Source organism: Lactuca sativa, chromosome 4 (genome assembly GCF_002870075.4).
Source record: "Lactuca sativa cultivar Salinas chromosome 4, Lsat_Salinas_v11, whole genome shotgun sequence".
Classification (NCBI taxonomy): domain Eukaryota; kingdom Viridiplantae; phylum Streptophyta; class Magnoliopsida; order Asterales; family Asteraceae; genus Lactuca; species Lactuca sativa.
In genome coordinates, this window is record NC_056626.2 from 12449343 (window position 1) to 12469977 (window position 20635).

The window sequence follows — 20635 nt, forward strand, 5'->3', positions numbered from 1 at the left end:
ACATCGCCTAATATAATTTCTATCACAGATTTTATTACGTAATATTCTGTATAAATCCGAATATACAATTGAGACGGCCTCAATTTTTATATAAATAATGATATATATTTATTTCAATCTAACATATATCAAACATAACATATTTCTTTTGTCTTAAAATCTGTTTTTCAAAACTAAATTATATTGTTTTATTCTTCTTAAACCATTGAATTTAAAGATAACTTCTTCATTTTATATCCTTCAAATATTATGGAATTCAATAAATTTCTTATTTATAAGTATAAAATATTAAACAATTTTACATAAACTAATAATATAACTAGGGAAGAACCCCGCAAATTGCATAATGGAAAGATTTTATTGACTTACATTGAACCGATCCACACCCAGCAGTTTCATGTGCAAATTGCATAATGGAAAGATTTTATTGACTTACATTGAACCGATCCACACCCAGCAGTTTCATGTGCAAATTGCAATAATATCAATAAGTTGCTGGTTTTTGAACAAATAAAGAACAGTTTACCCTTTTATTCATACCAACCTCTGTAACAATAAAATCTATTATCACATTTTTAATGACCAACAAAGCGATTGCTTACCACGTTTAATCACAACCAAGGCAGTTTCCCTCACCTCAGGCGGTTCTTATGATGAATCAATCATAGTATGATGACCTGGAAATAAGCTGTAAATGCTACAGCCAACAATCCAAATCTCATCATTTTTCCTTCAAGAGGAATTGCAATGACATTGTTATCACATACATGGTCAATCATTTATTTTAGATGCAACCTAAAAAAAAAAATGAATGTTCATATGGAAAAGTTTAGAACGCATCACACTTGGTCATTTTTTTAATATCATTGCCATTAGAATTTTATGTTAAGCCGAATGTCAAAGAGATTGGATAAATATTAAACATCAAAAAAAAAATCTTTATATTTTGAGATTAACAATATTTTACTAATATTTTTGTCAACATCTTTCTATTTAAGTAGCCAACACAATGTAAAGGAAAGGGACAAATTTGTAATTTACTCAATTGTTGCAGGAATGCAGAATGTTGTGACCCAATAACACATGAATTTATAGGCACCATTGATCTTTGAGCAGGAAAAATTGAATTCATAATGGCAACATATCTGAAAAATATAAAATCTTTTTGTTAGAAACTGTGATTAAATTATAGATTAGATGAAGTTGATTGATGAATGAAGATAATAAAATTGATTTAGAGTATAAAAATGATTGTAGACAGAATGAAAGATAAATTTACCTGTGTACTACTTAGATGAAACAGAGGTCATACTTGGTTTTTGTGTAGTGTGTATGATGGATAAAGTTCTAAACTGAAGAGATTAACTGTTTGGGATGATTTCTTAATAACTGAAACAAATTAAGAAGAATTACAAGGTTAGTGATTAGTTCATGAGTTCCACCTTCCGAGAAAACTATAATCAAGAGCATATGCCACTGTGAGTCCTGAAATTGATGACATTGCATCATTTGACACTACATTTGGAACTTGCAATTATTTTTCTAAGAGTGTGAAGGAAAGAGTGGTAGTACATCAGACCGTTTATTCGTTGAGGACTTTTATCAAACAGGTAGCATGCGATATGTATAAGTTAGGGTTTTCGCACAAGAACATCAATTTCTTTGACCATACCTTCTTAACTTTGGAGGTTAGTGAAAAAAATAGTAAATCAGTAGAATTTGGAGAAATATCGACAGTTGAGCATAAATAATATGTAAAAGAGTAACCTATGTGGGGTTCCGATGGATGCTCTGGTAGCGTCGGTGGCGTGGCATATTTAGAAATCCCGACAGAGTAAGAACCCTCTTTTTCGACTGACACAAAGTCGACAATCTTTACCCGCCACATCTCCTTTTTCGGGCGATAACTCCCTCCGACCAGCCTTGTTGCAATACACGGCAAAGAAATAGAGGCGGCGGGAATTTTGTAGATGCGGAGACGGTGGAGCAGGAGGGAAGATAACGTGAGCGGTGAATGATCGGGAAGTATAGCGGATAGGAAGATGACATGGAACCGGGTGATAACTGGCGGGTTTCGTATACTTCCAAGGAATGAAGTCGGTGGGTTTTCTGAGAAGGCACGTAGTGACAACAATTTCATTCTTATAGGCTTCCACAGTACACGTTAGCCATCAGTGGAGATGGAGAGACACAGGTAGACAGTAGAGAAAGATGCAACTTGCACGTGTAAATCCACTATAATATACAGTAGTATAATTATAACAAAGCAAAACAGAAGAAAAAAACCAATAGAATCAAAGTACTGTTCCCTAAGGGGCTTTGAAATATATATATATATATATATATATATATATATATATATATATATATATATATATATATATATATATATATACTAGAAAAGCTTGAGGCCCGTGCTAAGCACGACCCGTGAAGGGTATTTTTGGTAGTTCCTGGAAAAAACATAAGATTACACTAACAACCATACTCTAACGAACACATCATAATTTTCTTTCTTGAATTTATTTTCATAAGGTTAAAACGCAACAAATAGCAATGAACTTTCATTCATAGTTTTTCAGATGATTCTATCGATAGAAAAATGTAAGAAGAATGCTATTATTGGTAAACAAATGTGAGTGCATTGGTATTAAAGTTGGCCAAAATATATTATGCTAGTAACCAAAAAAAGTAAAAGAATATTGGTATAAACGGATGTATTTTCAATGTACAATTCATAAATAAGAAAAAGAAAATGAATCTACATTGTTATTAACAAAAGTCCATTGTTATTTACTTATATGAATTTTTTGTATTATGGAAAATCTATTAAGGCCTATTCAAATAGGCCAATTTTAATTAATCTTTGATGTACTGTCCATCGTTCTAAAGAAGGTCTCATGATGGCATCCTGCTAGTTTTAGAATGAGTAAGTGTTAATGCGAACAATATGAATCATAATGGATATTTATTCATAGTTAGATAGTCTGCTGAAAGCTTGAAAAGCTATTTTGAAATGAAATTTTAAAACCGTCATTCTTTGTTTTATGGATCATGTGTGAATCATCTACACCAGAGCAACAAAGATAGAAGTCTAAGTTTGTTAAAAAGAGCGTCTTCTCTCGACAAGAATCATGAGAAAAAAAACATGAAAACAATAGGAAAATATGTTTTGTTCAATTTAGAATTGTACAAGCTATAATACCAAGTTTATTCATCACAACTTTGGTATGCATTTTGTTACAGAATAGCAAATGCCAACCATTCTTTTTGTTGCATAACACAAATATGATATGTAAAACCCTTAAAGAGAAAATTTGGCATTAAAAACCTTGTAAAACACCTTAAAATATATAAGAGAAATAAATTTAAATAATAACAATACGAGAAATAAGATATAAATTAAAAAAGATAATAATCTCTTTTTAATTATTAAATGATAACCATATCTTAATCTTTTGGTTTACAATCAGATAACCAATTTCCTCTCATGTTTCTCTAATGAGTCAATATGCACTCACATGAATCATGGATTTATACTATCCAGATTGATAGCACAAGGTCTAGCAGAAAGTAGTATTACTTGTCTTCTGTTCATCTCTAGCCATGACTGATTGTCACAATTTGAAGAGGAAATGCCCTAAAAGGACGTAATAGCCCTGAAATCATAATATAGTGCCATTAGATAAAAACATACCAATGTTATGAATGCCAATAGTCCCTTGATTGCAACAGGTCAGACTTCTCTTTCAAGCTTTTCACACAAAGAACTTTTTAAAACCAATAAACCAAATGAATTAATGGATGTCTCAAAAACACGCACCAATTCTAATTAAGAACACATTGATCAAATTAAAACTAAGATTGAGAAAGAAAATTCAAACCTTATCATCTTCATTTCTGAGGTATGGCTAGCAACACTGAATGACATGATTATTATTGAGATACTTGTTGCCTCATCTTAAAGGTCTCTATAAGCTCTTGAAGGTCTCTATAAGCTTCTGTACTACCAAGTTCTATTAAAACCAAACTTGTAGATGTGTTTAAGGTTAAAACAGAACATTAAAAACACGAGATTCTAATGTACCCATGAGCAATGAGTTTTCAACAAAAATTGAAATTAACTACTCCTTTGCTCCTTCAATTTTAAAATAATAATAATAACTAGTAAGTGAACCCGTGGTGAACCACGGGTCGGGTTTTTTTGGGGGGTTTTTTCTATTTTGAAGTGGGTTTTGTTCTTAGGCCCATACAGTTAGTGTTGATGCTGGTAAATGTTCTATAATTTTTTTTAGGTTCTCTTTGTTGAGTGTGAATCGTTATAACTATCATACTCATAGTTTTCTTAAAAACTAACTATTGAAATTATATACTTTGTGTATGTTTTTTTAATTTAAAAAACTATTAGTGATTAGTTTGCACATAAATTTCAGATATAATAATTATAAAACTATTTCACTTTGTTATATATAACTCCCTTACAAGGTAAAATATTGTTGGAGTACTGGTAAAAGAAACAATGTGATGTTTCACAAAAGATAATTCCTTGGTAGGCCTAAACTGTGATGGATCTGCACATGAGCATAAATGGTTAAATTAGTCATTTACAATTGTTATTCAAAAATAAACTAAATTCATAGCAAATACATGATGCTGATAATAGTACCTGCGCCATGGGGTACAAGTTCCTCAAAAATCTCTTTTTCCCATAACTTCCACTTACGTGTCTGCATTCAGCAAAATTGGCGCTTTTATTTAAGTGATTCCTAATTTTTTGAAATAAGTAGGACTTTTTTAATCATCATATATATTAGAATTCCACGGGCATATTATGTGTGAGGTTGAAGATGCATTTTAAGATTTTTGTAAATAGGTCAATGGCATCCATTGTAACACTTTAATAAAAAAAACAATATTATAATATGTAAAAATAAATTAAGATTCTAACGTTTGCTCTTCGAAAATTCATTTTGAGGGCGTTATAAATTACATGAAACACGACCAAGAAGAGAAGAATATAAAGATATGCAATTGATGCAGTTGCTCAACTGTTATGATCTCCTAATATCCCTCGTCACAATAATGCAATATATATATATATATATATATATATATATATATATATATATATATATATATATATATATATATATATATATCGTTATATTTGTTAGAATATGAAATATGCAAGCTAAAGTCTGTTCATTATGATGATCTCCAACTCGAGGAAGCCCCAAATGACGTTACACTTTCAAAGTTACACCAATTTATAACATTTTAAGAATGTTTTGTAAATATTTAGTTCCCAAGCCTCTATTTCAGCATTTATCTGTCGCCTTCTCAATAAATAACAATTTCTCTTATCAATTTAAGATCTAACCCTGTTTTTAACATTACTCCTATAAAAATTCTTCATTAGCAATGAAGTAATCCAAGGTGGGTCTTGTATATCATATGCATTAGTAACTTTAAACATTCACGTTCTGTAGCCACCCTATTAAACTCAAAGGTTACATCAACATCAGATTATTTTTGTATTCTTGAAGTCTTCTTGATAGTAATACATGCAAAGATGTAGCTAAACGAAGAAGTTGATTATTTTATCATTTAATAATAACGAAGTATACAAATAGTTGTTTTACAAAACACATTATCATTCCATTTAATTAAAAGGTGTAAGTAGAAAGGCAAGTTACCAGTGTTGAACATAAGCTACACATGCATACCGAAACATTACCAATTATTTCTTGCATTTGTTTATTAACTTGTTTAACAACATAAAATAAAAAAAATGGTAAAACTGAAAAGTATGTTGTTATTTGGTGCAGTTCAACAACACTTACAATACACTGCTACCATGCATACTTTATACTTTGCCTTAGATGCCTGCAATCATCCTACAGTTTGAAAACCAAAAATATGAACAATTTAAAAGTTACCATTAATTCTATAAACTATAATAATTTATAACGTAAAAACAAAAGGAATTAAGAGAAACTAATGGAAACATGACTAAACCATTCAACCTCTCCTATGACATGGATGAAAATATAAAAAGGAATATAACACCTGTGACAAAGGGTAGATTAGAACTGACATGAACCAATTGAGTAATCCTTAATTGCTATTTACAAACATTTAAGTCATGGGACTTGTTGCAATGATCTAACTTACAGCAACAAACAAAAGAAACATGAAGATATCCATCAAAAACTCAATCAAGTTAAAAGATTCACATTTCACGCACCTGAATTCATACAAAACAAAAAAAGAACGGTTGTGTAGCGCATATTAGACTCATTGGAGAGAATCAAGATCTTTTCCGAGAACACTGTAAGATAAAATAGAAAAAATAGGAAAGATGTTAAGATATTTGAAGTGATGACTGAATTTCATGGAAGACACTATGATTTGAAAGAAAGTTACGTTGGAGTAAGCAACCAGTTTTGAAATCAAGTAACTGAAGTTCATTGAGACATATGAACAAAAAGTTGGTGTGCAAATCAATTTTTTTTAATTCCACCACCAACGATACCACTATTTATGATATCCTTCTATACCTCGAACGTAAAGGGCAAAAACAATGGCGTCACTCAAAGCTAAGTGACATGGCGTCATTAAAACTCTATGAACGTGTTGTAGTCACAATGAGAATAATAAATTTTGCTCTAGGAGTGGAGGTTCATAAGGGTATTTTTGTTAATTTTGTATATAGTATTCCTCTTTATTGACTGGGTTACTTGAAATGACTCCTTATATATGTCAGAACCAGAATATGAAATGTACTTTAGTTGTCTAAAATACGCTAGAATAATGAAAAAGGGAGAATGTTGTTGTTCAATACCATTACAATTTTATAATCTAACATTTTTAATGCTTATAATTTTGCCTAGAAAAAAGTTGCAACTGATATTCGCCATAACAAAATGAAAATTGTTGCAAATTTCATAGGCTGGAGGGAGTTACAGAAAAACTGGATTTATCATACTCTCACCATCTACTAAAAAAAACATATTAAATTTAAAATCAGATGCCATATGATGAATATCCTTAGAAATACTAATTTTAATTATTATGTATAGAATATAAGGAACTGTACTTACTGATTTAGGGACAACTCAATGAAGTATAAGCTTTCTTCATGCTATGGAGCCTATGGTTTTTTGATTAAACAGTTTGAAATGTCCATTTAAACCTATGAATTGATCATGATTTTGATACCTACAATCATCAAGAATTATGTTTGGATAGTGTAATGATGAGTCCTAATGAGGGGCAGAGGTTAGTGATGGGATTTGCAAAGTTGGTGGAGTTGATAAAGGTCTATGTAAATGTCATTTTAGGTTGAACTAAAATGAAAGTGATATGAGAGTGCCAATAAGTTCCTTCAAGTCATAATAAAGTTTCCTCTATAACAAAGAAATGACGTAATTAAGTTTTAACTTATAAAAATGCTCATTTGATAACAGGAAATACCAACAATGGGTCGGACACCTCTTTCAAGCATTTCATCAAACAGTTTATATGCATCATGAAACTATGATTGAAGATAAAACTTTCATATGGTTTCATCATCCAAAGAACTTTTCAAAATCATTAAACCAAATGAATTTATTAAAGTCTTAAAAGTGAATGCAACACACTCCAAATAAAAACACTTATTTTGATTTAAACATCAAAGTTGACAAGGAGATCTATCCAAACAAAAAGAGATGCAGCAATTGTTGGGTTATTAAAAAATACCATGGGAAATAGACATAAAGAGAAAATTTGACGAACTGGGTAGTAAGTAGAAAGAATTGATCAAGTTTCTACCTTTTTGTTTTTCTTTTTATCTCTGCATATACAAAATAACATGCCTAAAACAAGAAATTATGCAAAATGGAACATGAAATCCACTTTGAGAGGAGTGGTGGTGTATACATGTCTCAATCGTGACACCGTGGTGCAATAATGGTGTATTGAGAAAGCCAAGATCGGTTTTTCTTTTATGAAAATATATAAAGGGGAAGTGGCAGTGGAACAAAGAAGCAAAAGATGGATCACATATATTAACAATAGATAAAAGTAAGTACCTTCGCAATCCCTGTGAATCCCAAATCAGACCCATCTGTTTTCCCCTGATTAGAGTTAATGCCTTCTTATCACTGTGATAGGGTTCGATTAGATGAAGAAATAGAGCCTCAAAAGGGGAATAAGAAAACAAACAAGGGGAAAACTAAAATAGAAAGGCAAGGAAGAGTTTATTTTTTTTTTTTGAATAAAATCGGTTTTGTTCTTCACAAGGATGAAAGAAGTGAAATTGAAGAAGAATGGGTGGATAATTGCAGAGGGTATTTGTGTTTGTTGTAAAATGGTTACATCGGCAAGCAAACTTAACCCAATTTGAAGAAAAATGGCGTACCCCAAACCTGAATAAGAAGGCGGATACGGGCAGAACAACATGAAGTGATGGACCGGTGGGGATCGACAATGTGGAATGTATTTACTACATTGCGTTGTTCGAACCATAAATAGTGTGGCGTTATTTAGAGATAGGAAGGATGAAACGATCGGGAACGGTTGAGTCGGTGTTTAGGGAACATGCGACGTTTTGAAGTGGGCTACGTGTAAGTGTTGGAACCCTGTGAATTTGTTTTAGAAGGCACTACAATAAAAAGGCTTTTATATATATATATATATATATATATATATATATATATATATATATATATATATATATATATATATATATATATATATATATATATATATATATATATATATATATATATATATATATAATTCCTCTCACTATTTTAAAATATATAATTATATATACATACTAATTAAGAACTGCCACTTGAACAGTTCTTATGTATGATTGGCTGGAAATTTTTTTTTTTGGTTTTTTTTTCTTCATTTGTTCTCTTCTTTAGAATAGATATGGGGTTACTTGACGTTATTCCCTGTTTTCCACCGCTTTCACGTGTTCCAGAACCAATACAAATCAGATTAGTGGCCACCGCCCCTGTTATCCAATCAGATAACCTTTCTTCCCACGGCTTCCTGATTCCTCCATCAAATGTTACTTTCGTCATTTGCTTCCCGATCCTTCCACCACCACCTCTCACTTCTTTTATGCATTCTCTATCGGGTAAGAACTTCCTTCTGATTCCTTTGATCGATAATCGATTGGAATTCTCTCTCTCTCTCTCTCACACACACACATACACACACAAGGAGGCTATCAAATCGCTGTTATTCACCATCTTCTCCACCGATTGGCACCAGTCTAATATGGATCATATTGATCTATTTTATCTATTGTTTTGAATTTGTCATCAGTTTGTGCTTTCAATTGTTATGATACATCATGCTTCTTGAAAGAACAATATCAGATTGATGAAGAAAAAATGAAATCTATGAAATACTTTTATGATTTGGTAACAATGATGATAGTGGATTGTGAAGTGAAATGGTATCGGTTTCTATCTTTAAGATTTTTTTTCCTTTTCTTTTTCACTATCCTTGCAGGAAGGCTTTGGCGGATAGTCAGCGTATGGTGCCCAAATCAGATGTAGACAATTCCATCTTGGGTGCTTCACTCCACTCCTATCATTCGACTCCACCTAATTACCATTTTCCTTTTCATTTTTGGTGTAGAAGACTGAAGAGGACTTTGAAATTGAAGGTTCTACTATAAATGTTGTGTTTTGGAAGGTATGGAATTACACTCTAGAGCGCAAACTCTCTCCTACATTCTACTCATCTCATTTTTTCCATTTGGAGCAGTAATAAGAAGAAGAAATCGATGTGGTTAGTTTTTTTTATTAAACAAATCGATGCTATGGTGCTCTGATTAATATAAAGTTTCTATTCTTCTTTCAAATTTCTATAAATTTTCATGTGATGATTTTGATTTTAGGGTTTCTTGGTTTTTGGTTATTGATGCAGGTGATTTCAATAACCTTCTTGCTGTATTGCTCGACGTTTCAACCAGAGGCCCTGTTAAGGTTGGTTTACATGATTCCTACATATATTAAAGAGTGTAACAACTATCAATGAACTAAAAATTGAATTTTTTTTTTGAAGAATTGGCTGAAAATACTTCTTTTAAGGTTGTCATCTTTCCCTTTTTTTACCTTTATCAACTGAACTTCATGACTGTGATCTTCTCACTATATATTATACATAGTATTCTTGAATATCTATGGAAACTTACCTTCACATACCTAATTACCAGACTTCACAGTTGCACATCATTCAACCCTGTTCTCAGAACCAGTACTTTAATCTTATTACTTTTAAGTACTATTTAAGCAAATAGTGCGTAGTCGGGAAGTTTTTTTCTATCCTTTTTTCCTTTGTTTTAATTATATTTTATCATATTGTGTCAATTCTTTGAGTTTATAAACTATTAATACAATTTTCAATCACCACCTATTGCAGTAGCAGCTTATCTGACATTGGCAGGGAAGCCTTCTGTTTTCCTCCCAACAATCTTTTTTTGATGGGTTCAAGGTGCTTGCGTCTACATATTTGCATTTTAAGGAGGAGGAAAAGATGGAATTATTTGGAGCGATTGAAGGGTTGCTGAAGAATGTGAGTTTGGGAGCTATTATAGAACGTTTTGAACCCAGAAGACAGGTTTCTTTCCTTTTACTTGATTGGGATTTTGGACATAATGACTTAATGGATTAAGCCAAAAAAAAATATGGCTTAATGTATTCACACAAACTCTTTAATATGAATTGTGATGGATGAGTTATTTTTACATTGACAAAGAGCTTCAGAAGCAGCTGTTGGAGGGAGCCAAGAGTTGAAAAGCTTTCAAATGATATTGGAATATATAAAAGCCTTGCCTGTGAGTATTTCTTTTTAGGATTTTTGCCAAAAAAATAATGCTAAATTACTAATTTACCCCTATGCAGACTGGACAAGAAACAGACTTCATATTGGTATCATGTACACCATTAGAAGTCACAGCTATTGCTTAAAAACAGATTCAAAGCTAGCTGAAAGGAAAGATCAAGCTCAAAAGCATACCAGTTGTAAATCTTTAGGTCAAACCTTTTTGACCTCTCCACTAGACATCTTTCTTCTATATTACAATTAGATAAGTTTCTGTGGTAAGAACTAAGGGTTGTTGATGTTGATGCTCAACTTTGCCAATGGACACCTGATAAAAGCTTTAACCGAAAAGAATATTGAAACCAAATACATTATTAGATAAGAAGAGCACTATTATAGTTCTTCTGCAAGCTATAAGATCAATTTCACTGATATGCATCATCCTTTTTCTTACACAAAAAAACCAAGGGGCAAGAGAAGTAATTGTATAAATTAACAACATATAGAACAAATATGTAAATGAATTCAGATTCATAATAATTAAGGCCGAAGCATGAAATTTGATATTTACCCTGTTCCTTACAACATTGATACATCAAATTCTAGGGTTTAATAATCCACTCCAAAATTACAATACGAAACATAATCACAGCAACAACATCAACTAGCAACAGAGAAATTAGGCTCCTATGAAGATCATATCAAAAAAATTTAATGTGATCCATTAATAAGAAAATTATGGATAAGAACACAGAGTTGTTGTTTGCATGCGATCAACAAAAAGAACCGATTTTCAAAGAATGTTAATATGAATGCATTCACGTTCTAATTAGGGTATGACATCATTATTAAATGGATAAATGGTCCCTCCCCTCATTTAACCTTTAACATACTGAGTTTTTTCATTTCATGATTGAATTAGAAGTAAAAATTTGGTTGTTTTACATTAATTTTCTTGATAATCTATCAAGCTACCTTCCCTCCAAAACCTTTGGTTGAAATGAGCTGCTGAAGTTGTTCTGTTTCATATTGGTTAAGTTAGAAGAAGTGTTGTGATTTCCTTTTCTTAAAACATACTTTTCATTATTTTCCTGACACACGGATTATATGGTGAGCAAAGCTTCATGTTATTGTTTCCTACCAAGGGCAAAATTATCCAATGAAGAGGGATTTGCAATGTAAAACCTAACCATTTCTTTGGCGTTTCCATCCCCGCAAAGCGGGGTTCTTCCCTAGTTGAAACTATTTTACTGTTAATTGCATAATGATATAAATTTTTTTGACTTCGACATATATTAGACATGATATATTTTCAGTTTTTTAAATTAATTTTCTTTTTCAAAACTAGAATCTTTTAAAAATTATAAATCACGAGTGTAACAATAATATCACCTAGTTCAAGATTCTGGCCGTATATGCTTTAAATTTTTTAATTATTGGATGCTTGAGGATGGGTTTGATCATTAGTTGTCTCTTCTTGGGTTTCTAATTAATCTAATATTATCGATGGGGCGTTTATTAATTTCAAAAAAAACTGAAATCTCTTAAAAAATTGCTCATAAATAGGTAGAATTAGAAGAACGAAAATCGATTTTCATGTAAGTTTGTGTTATCATTGAGGTTGCATGAGTTGCATCTTATTAATAATTTGTGGTCTGTCGGATTTGATTATAAATGAAAGAAACGATGTTCGTTCTAAAATCTTACATTTAGAGAAAAAAAAAAAAAAGACATGGTTGATGCTTCTCAAAAGGCAAAAATAAAGTTGAGTATTGATGGAGATGAAAACCCTAAATATTATTGGATTAAGGTGTCTAAGCTTATAACTAAATTGGTATATTCAGGTATTTAAAAGCAAAGTCATTTTTGGGTTGTCCCCAAAACCATAAATAGCTAGAAATGATATTAGGAGAGAAAGGAAATGATTTGTTAATATATGATTAATATGTTAATTAGAAATACAAAATCGTTTTTTAATATATTATGTGATTAATGAATTAATATGAGATCAATAGTTAAATAATTGATTTGTTAATTTATAGGATTAATAAATTAATATGAAATAAATAAGAATTAATTAATTATTAATCAGAATTAATATAGAATTAATTTGGGATTAATTGGAATTAATTAAAGGTGCAAGGGGTAAATTGTAATTGTTCAATAGTTGAACAAAAGAAACAATTCTAGAACCATCCATGATATGGACGGTTTTGGATGGATTCCTATGATTTCTTGAAGCCTCCTGGTTGCATATAAGGAAAAGATTTGAATTGAGATTAAATCTGTTATTTAATTAATTTAAATCTGGCTTTGTTTGCAAATTTCCTAATCTATAAATAGGACTCCTTAACTTGCAATTTTCATGCACAACCTTTATAAGAGGCTTATGAACGAAAATTCTTTCTCATTCCCATCTCCCCTCTTCATTCTAGGGTTTCTAGGGTTTTAGGTGTGAGTCATTATAGGCATCATACTTTTGGTGTTTGCTTTCTAGAGTTCAAGAAATGATTCAAGAGTATTGTTTACTATAACAATACAAAGCTACGGAGTCCTAGTCTTATTATTTTTTATTATAACTTAGTATTCTTGTATTTCATAGTATGTTGTTATTAGAACCTTAAAATTCCATTAGTGGTATCAGAGATTGATTGTCTTACAATGATTGTGCATGAGATGAATTGAACAATTTTTTTTTTCGACGGTCTGGTTTGTCACAACGTGGCATGCCTTATGCCACAACGTGAGATCTGTCAGAATCCGATTTTCGAGATTTTTCTACCATATCTGATTCGTAGGTTGTTAATTAGTGATTATCTGGTTTTGGTTCAGTTAAAATCTGAATTTTACTTGCCATATATGATTAAAACCCATAATCTTGAGGATAAGGGATATAAACATGGAAACCTAATATACTTATAATATAATTGTATGGTTATCTTTATAGACTTTAATATTTAATTTAATTAATGATAATCAAAAGTTAAATATTAAATCCATTAATTATCTAAATGATATAATTAATAGCTTAATTAAAAAGATAAAGATAAATCATTAATTGGTTTAAAAATATTAATTAATTAATAGTTAATTTAAAAATTAAATTTTAAACCTTGAAGTTTTTAAAATTTTTAAAATACACTCTATATATATGTATAAGAACTATAATACAATATGTATAAAAAAAGTCAGTCAAATCAATAGTAGACCTTGTTCACGAAGTCATGTTATAAGAGGGGTATAAAGAAACAACATTAAAAGTATAATACTATAAAGTACTAGAACATTCTTTTAAAATCTTACTCTAGTTACTTTAGGAAAATGTGAAATTGTATGCTAATCTATGAAAACGTACATCATTTCTTTGTGCATCGCCATCTCCTACTAATACTTCTCCTTCCCATACATCCAACTCTGATCCTATCAACACCAATACTACACCAACCTCTCCACAAATTGCTACTCCTCTCGATACCGAAAACACCCACAATCACGGGTAAAATTTGACGTTCGACATGAGGATTGGCATGAACGAATTCTCCAGACACCAAATCTTTATATTTTTAAGCATACATGTAGTGATATTTACAAGAACAAATAATGTTTATTATATTTTTTAACATTTTAATATTAGGAGTACTAGTGATGATGGTATCATTTTTATGAATACATTAATTGATATTATCGTATGTACTTGTGAAACAGATATTATATTTAATTTGTATTATATTCAAGCTTTAGAAGCATGTTGGATCAGTGGTTATGTCATTTGATTTCAAACCAAGAGGTGGTGGTATCAGTTCATCTCCAAAATATCATTTAGGCTTTAATTTTGTCAGCCTTATAAGAGTATTTTCATCGCATTTGAGATAAAACCTTCACCATTCTCACCTTTCATATAAGAGATTCTAGTGTATGACATTTAACCCACATCTTTAAGGAGTCGCACATTGCTGGGAATGAAAAATTTGACGCTCCTTATCTCTACATAAAGTTTTCTCAAAAAATGATTATCACTCCTCATCCAAGTCAAAGTAACTCGTTTAGTTACCTGAGTTTTAGTAAAAAGGAAAAGCAAATAACAAATAAAAAAAACTAACAAAAAATCGCAAAGAAAAAACCGAACTGCAAAAAACCAAAAAAAAACCCGCAAAAACCGAACCGCATAAAAATCGAATGGTGCGGTTTCTAAACTTTAAAAAACCGAAATTGCAGTTTTCAGTTCGATTTTGGCCAAAAACCGCACCGAACCGCACCATGCTCACCCCTTAGCTACAACAGAAGGAGGAATAGGCAAGAAAGCCTATATCAAGAGTTCTCACACTATCCTATATGATTACATACAGTCCCTAGGGCACTCCACTAGACGATAACCAACAAGTATAGGCAAACATACAAATCTACATATCACTACCGCATAGCAGCATCCTGTATACCATATACCAGGATACAGATCTAACATATTGCTAGAACATAACAACATACTTAATACCAGGATACAGATCTAACGGATCACCACAACATAACAACATACTCGATACCAAGATACAGATCTAACAGATAAGTACATCATAGCAACATACTCGATACCAGGATACTAATCTAACGGATAACCACAGCATGGTAGCATGCTAAATATCAACAATTAAAGGAATGCATGACCGTATATACTCAGAGGTGAGATAGACACCCAGACAAGTGATCCTACTCTAGAGCCACAACCAAACGAGGAACAGACAAGAGAGCCTAGATCAAGAGTCATCGGTTTATCCTACATGACTATATACAGTCCTAAGGTATCCCTCTACTAACAGATAACCAAAACTAGTGGACCGGTATTGGTGCCTTCGACCCACGGGTACAATGAGGCGAAACTCACTTGAAATGAAGAAACCCGAGAACACTGTGATACACTCCCTGCTACACTGCTTTCTCCCGCGGATCTACTAACATCAGAACCATATAAAATCTTAATCATCAATCAAAACTGTAACAGCCCAAAATCTCAAAGTATTGTTAAATTGCATTTTGGGGGTGTTTTAAAGGGGAGACTCGGCGAGTCGGGGCCAGACTCGCCGAGTAGGGTCGCAGACTTGGTCGCGGGTTCGCGACGTGACTCGACGAGTCCAGATATGGACTCGGCGAGTCGACGCTGTTCAGCAGAAACCCTAGCCGTTTCGTATTGGGTCGTATATAAGGGTTGTTATGTCGTCATTTCACGTCTTTTGGCCGATTGTGGAGAACCCTAAACGACCATGGCATCTGGAGCAAAGTCTTAGGGCCATTGTTGATCTTGGAAGAATTGTTGTGCAAGGAAGAGAAGGGATTGGCTAAAGGAGCAGCAAGGGAGTCACATTCTGAGGATTGGGGACAAAGAGGATACATTATTCAGGTAAGAACTCGGATTATCCTCTGCTGTGTTGATGTGTTATGGGATTAGGGTTTGTGAAACCCATTTGGTGATTTGATGGATTATTATGTTGTTATACAAAAGTTTATACCCCAGTAATAGGATGATTAGAGGTCCAGAAGGTCCCATGATTGTGTATTTCGGGACCATACGTATTTCAGGAAGCAGTTACTCGTCTGCATGGCATGGACTCGCCGAGTTGTTCTTCAGACTCGGCGAGTAGCTTGAAGATTTACTGGGACTCGCCGAGTTGTTCATCAGACTCGGCGAGTAGAGTCGGGGTGGCCCCGCGATTCTTCCACGAGGACCTCGTCGAGTCAAGAGGGATACTCGACGAGTAGAAAGGGATTCCGCAGGAATTGATGAGGACGACCAGACTCGCCGAGTCGCCAGGGAACTCGCCGAGTCCAGTCGAGCTGACAATGGACTGTTGACCAGAGTTGACTGGTGTGATTTCTCAGGGTCAGTTAGCGTGGAAGATAGAAGTGCTAAAAAGGGATATATGATGAGACAGGGAGCTTGGAGCTCGGAGGATCAAGTGCAAGGGATTTCGGGAGTTGCTATCTCCCAGTGACCGCGAGGTGAGTCTTCTCACTATACCTCACCCGGAAGGGTTTGATTGTGTGACCGGAAGGTCAAGTACGTTGTGTGTTATGCTTATATGCTATGAATGGAAAGTTAGTTGCTACGCGTGATATACATGCTTATATATGGGTCGGAAGGCAAGGTATTATGTGACAGAAAGGTCAGGTATGATATATGATATATGTGCTTTATGTGTTAGAGTATTTGTATTATGTGTTATGTATGTGTATGGGCCGGAAGGCGATGTTATGTGGATCGAAAGATCCGGGCCGGAAGGCAATGTTATGTGGATCGAAAGATCCGGGCCGGAAGGCAATATTATGTGGACTGAAAGGTCCGGGCCGGAGGGCGTATGTGCGTAAGGTATATTGGGGAACTCACTAAGCTTCGTGCTTACGTTGTTTACGTTATGATGTTTCAGGTTCTTACAGTAACGCGGGATGGCAACGGTTCGATTGTACACACCGAAGAAAGAGTTGTGTTTTGGAGGATCCTGGTCTTCTCTTATAATGAAAATGAAACTATGTTTTGTAAATTCGAATGTGAATAAGATTCTAAACAAGTGTTTTTAATATTAAATTAATTATTTAAATGAAAATTTTACTTTTGGAAATCACGGTGTTACAAATTGGTATCAGAGCCTTGGTTTGAGGGATTCGGACGCACCTACGGGTAAATCTGGACTCAAACTGAGGAAGTAAGAAAAAGTTTTCCAAATAAATGGTCTTCTAAAAGTGAATAAGAGTTCAAAGAGAAAGCAAGAAAGAGCAGTGTGTACAATCAGCCAGAGCCAAACGGTGATTTCCCAAAATACCCTTACTTTTGTATTGTGAAATATCTATTATGCACTTTATGAGACATTATTGCATGCTAGAGACAGGCTAGGTACTTCACATCTTAGGACTAGAATGGCCTGATTTGTGATGCCTTAGTCTAGGGTTTGCTGTTATATGTGCGTTATACTTTTGTGTGTATGTGATGAGCGAGAGTATCTAGTTAGAACGCACAAGGGGTAAAGCTACGGGGTACAGAGGTACATCTGGGGATGAGCCGAGAAGGTGGAGCTACCACAGATGGGGAGTCCTATGTATGCTTCAATGCTCGAATGCTGCTTGCTTTGTGCTTTGTGGAGTTGTCGATGATGGGAGTCAGCTACCAAGTGAGTATGACGATACTCAGGAGGTAGAGGGCTGGCATCATTAGGAACTCTTCAGCAGCTGATAGCAAAGAAGTGGGAGGACAGCGGAAGGAACTAGGGAGTAAACCTAGCCAAATGAGTGCGCTGGTAGGGTAGAGAATTTCGCTGGAAAGCGAGCACACGCGATGAGATGGGTGAAAGATGCAGGTTTATCAGCTACTTAGGAACTCTGGGATGGTCCGTGTGGAAAGTATGGGTAGATGTGGCAGGTAGTATGGGCCCGTACTACTGAAAGCAGAGGACCCATACTTGATACAGGGGGCATTCTGAAGGTCCTAAGGAACAGATTGAGGAGTGATGTTATGGTTCGAATACCATACATCGGAGCGGATACAGAGTGATGTTATGGTCAGGGCACCATACATCAGAACAGTTTGAGATAGATGTTGTGGTTCGAGTGCTATCCATTGGAGCGGATTGAGGAGTGGTGCTATGGTTCAGGTACCATACACCGAAGCATGTTGAGGAGGGATGTCATGGGATGAGTACCCTGGTTCGTAGTGGATGATGCTTGTGGCTGTCTTGTTATCCGGTTATCGATCGGACGAGCACGAGTGAGCGGGATGCGAGGATCCGCGAGATCCGGCGTGTTGAGGTTGCTGCATTGTTGCGGGCTGAGTCGCCAGAATTGGTTGGGTCGATCAGGACCACTATGATTGAAGTAGTTTGATGAGCGATATGCGGCTTTCACAGAGACTGCTGCCGCGGCGGTTACAACGGCAAAGAAAGGGGCTAGTCGGGGATTTCAGTATCGGGACTTCTATTATGCGAAGCCTTCCACATTCGATGGAGTTCAGGACTCGATTGTTACTATGAGATGGTTATCAGACATGGAGGGGTGTTTCTCCACGAGTTATGCCCTGCTGATCAGAGGGTGGGGGTGTGCTCTGAACCTGTTGAGGCTCGGGGCGAAGGATTGGTGGAGCTTGACCACGATGTCATTTTCCGACGCGCAGGGGGCTGCGGTTTTATGGGATCAATTCATAAAGATGTTCGGTACTCGCTATGTTCTGCGAGATGAAAAGGAGAGATTGACTCGGGAATTCCTTGAGCTGAAGCAGGATTTGGGGTCGGTGACTGAGATCACCAGGATGTTTATTGGGAGGGCGATGTTTCGCCCTGAGTTCGCTTCGGAGCAGGCTCAGATGCCCTGATATCCGAGTATGCTCAAGGGGGGTATCAGACAGTTCGTGTCCGCGCGGAGGTGCGAGACCCTGTTGGAATTGCAGAAGGCCGCCATGTGGCGTGATTTAGAGGTTAAGTTGCAGTCGCGTGAGCTGAGACAGGCTCCGATGCAGTCGCAGTCGGCGCCGAAACGATTCAGGACCGTAGACGTTGGAATGGGGGAATCGGAGCGGCCACACTTGTGGAAAGTGTGGGAGGAGTCACACCGGAATTGCTGGTCCGGTGGTGCATGCTGCAAGTGCGGGAAAGAGGGGCACTATGCGCGGGATTGTCGGCAGTCAGTGCCGATTCGGGATTGAGGATTTGTCGTCATTGTCGGCAGGTTGGACATTTGAGGGTCAACTGTCCACAGCTTTTTGCAGGATCGGTGTAGGCTCTAGCACCGGCCACCTTGAGGAGTTCGGGAGGAGGACAGGATGGAGTAGAGTCCAAGGGCTCAGGGTTGTGCTTATCGGATTGCGGCAGAGGGAGACAGAGCAGTGTCGGAGGCAACTGCGGGTATGATGCTCTCTTGATGTCTTGAGTAGATTGCGTTGATTGTGGCGTATTGTTTGTGCTGGTAGTGTGGATTTCGATGCGGTATTCGTTGTTTTGCGGGTTTGGCATGGTTATGGATTGGTGCTTCAGGTTTTCGCTTGGCATTCGTTGTTCCCTGAGGGTTTAGTATGATTATAGTTTGGTGTTTTGGTACCGGTAGCCTCGTGCGGTGTTCGATGCGATATTCAACCTTTGGCAGGTTGTGGGTTTGGTTACGGGTTATTGCTTGGGAATTCCGTTGGTCATCGTTCGTGGGGGGTTGATAGTGGAGATGCGGCACTGGGTTGATTGTCGGGTAGCATCTTCAGTCGTGGAATGGATGATTGAAGGACTAGATTCTTGTGAGTGGGTTGATCAGGGAGGAGGTGTGTTTTGCTGAGGGTTGCTTGTGCTGGTGGGAAGCAGTCAGGGTGTAAGTATTCTCTTTGTACAGGATTGCTCTGTAAGGTCGTTAATGACGATCGGTGGCAGCTAGTCAGTGCTTTAGTGGGGGAGAATTGTAAAATTCTCCGGGAGATCGATGAGTATGTGAGGGTGCTTAGCTGTTGGGATTCGGCAGTGTGTCAGCGCAAAGTATAGGCCGACGAGAGCGAGTGTTGGGTATGCGGGGCGAGATACAGACCTAGGGCATTTGATTGTGGAGGCCTGAGAGGAGGTCGGGATCAAGCTTGAGTAAGTAATCGGAATTTTGCGATCAGAGTATTGGTACGTTTGAGGTACGTGATGGGTTGTACTGCATTAATCTCACGGGATTATGTTGTGCATGTTTCTGGAGCTGGAACTGGAAGGTTCCCAGAGTTAGAACCTGAGGGTCTGCAGAGTTGGGTGTACGGACCCACAGAGATATAGCCTCGAGTGGCTAGTATGTGTTATGAGAGTCGGTCCAG

General features: G+C 35.5%; 2 long non-coding RNA genes across 6 annotated transcripts; both read right to left on the reverse strand.

Annotated features, from left to right (window-relative positions):
• Positions 1 to 255: 255 nt before the first annotated feature.
• Positions 256 to 2266, reverse strand: LOC111880035 (uncharacterized). The gene is made up of 4 exons (XR_002846320.3): positions 1768 to 2266; positions 1280 to 1389; positions 603 to 1145; positions 256 to 495 (listed from the first exon to the last, which is right to left on the reverse strand). It is a non-coding gene; the product is annotated as an uncharacterized LOC111880035 (long non-coding RNA).
• Positions 2267 to 3391: 1125 nt separating this feature from the next.
• Positions 3392 to 8635, reverse strand: LOC111880030 (uncharacterized). 5 transcript variants are annotated; one of them, XR_006190036.2, is made up of 7 exons: positions 8076 to 8635; positions 6248 to 6331; positions 5844 to 5897; positions 4667 to 4727; positions 4483 to 4571; positions 3885 to 4001; positions 3392 to 3659 (listed from the first exon to the last, which is right to left on the reverse strand). It is a non-coding gene; the product is annotated as an uncharacterized LOC111880030 (long non-coding RNA). The 5 variants fall into 5 exon arrangements; XR_008231370.1 differs by having other exon boundaries at positions 3392 to 4001; XR_002846315.3 differs by having other exon boundaries at positions 3885 to 4571.
• Positions 8636 to 20635: the final 12000 nt, after the last annotated feature.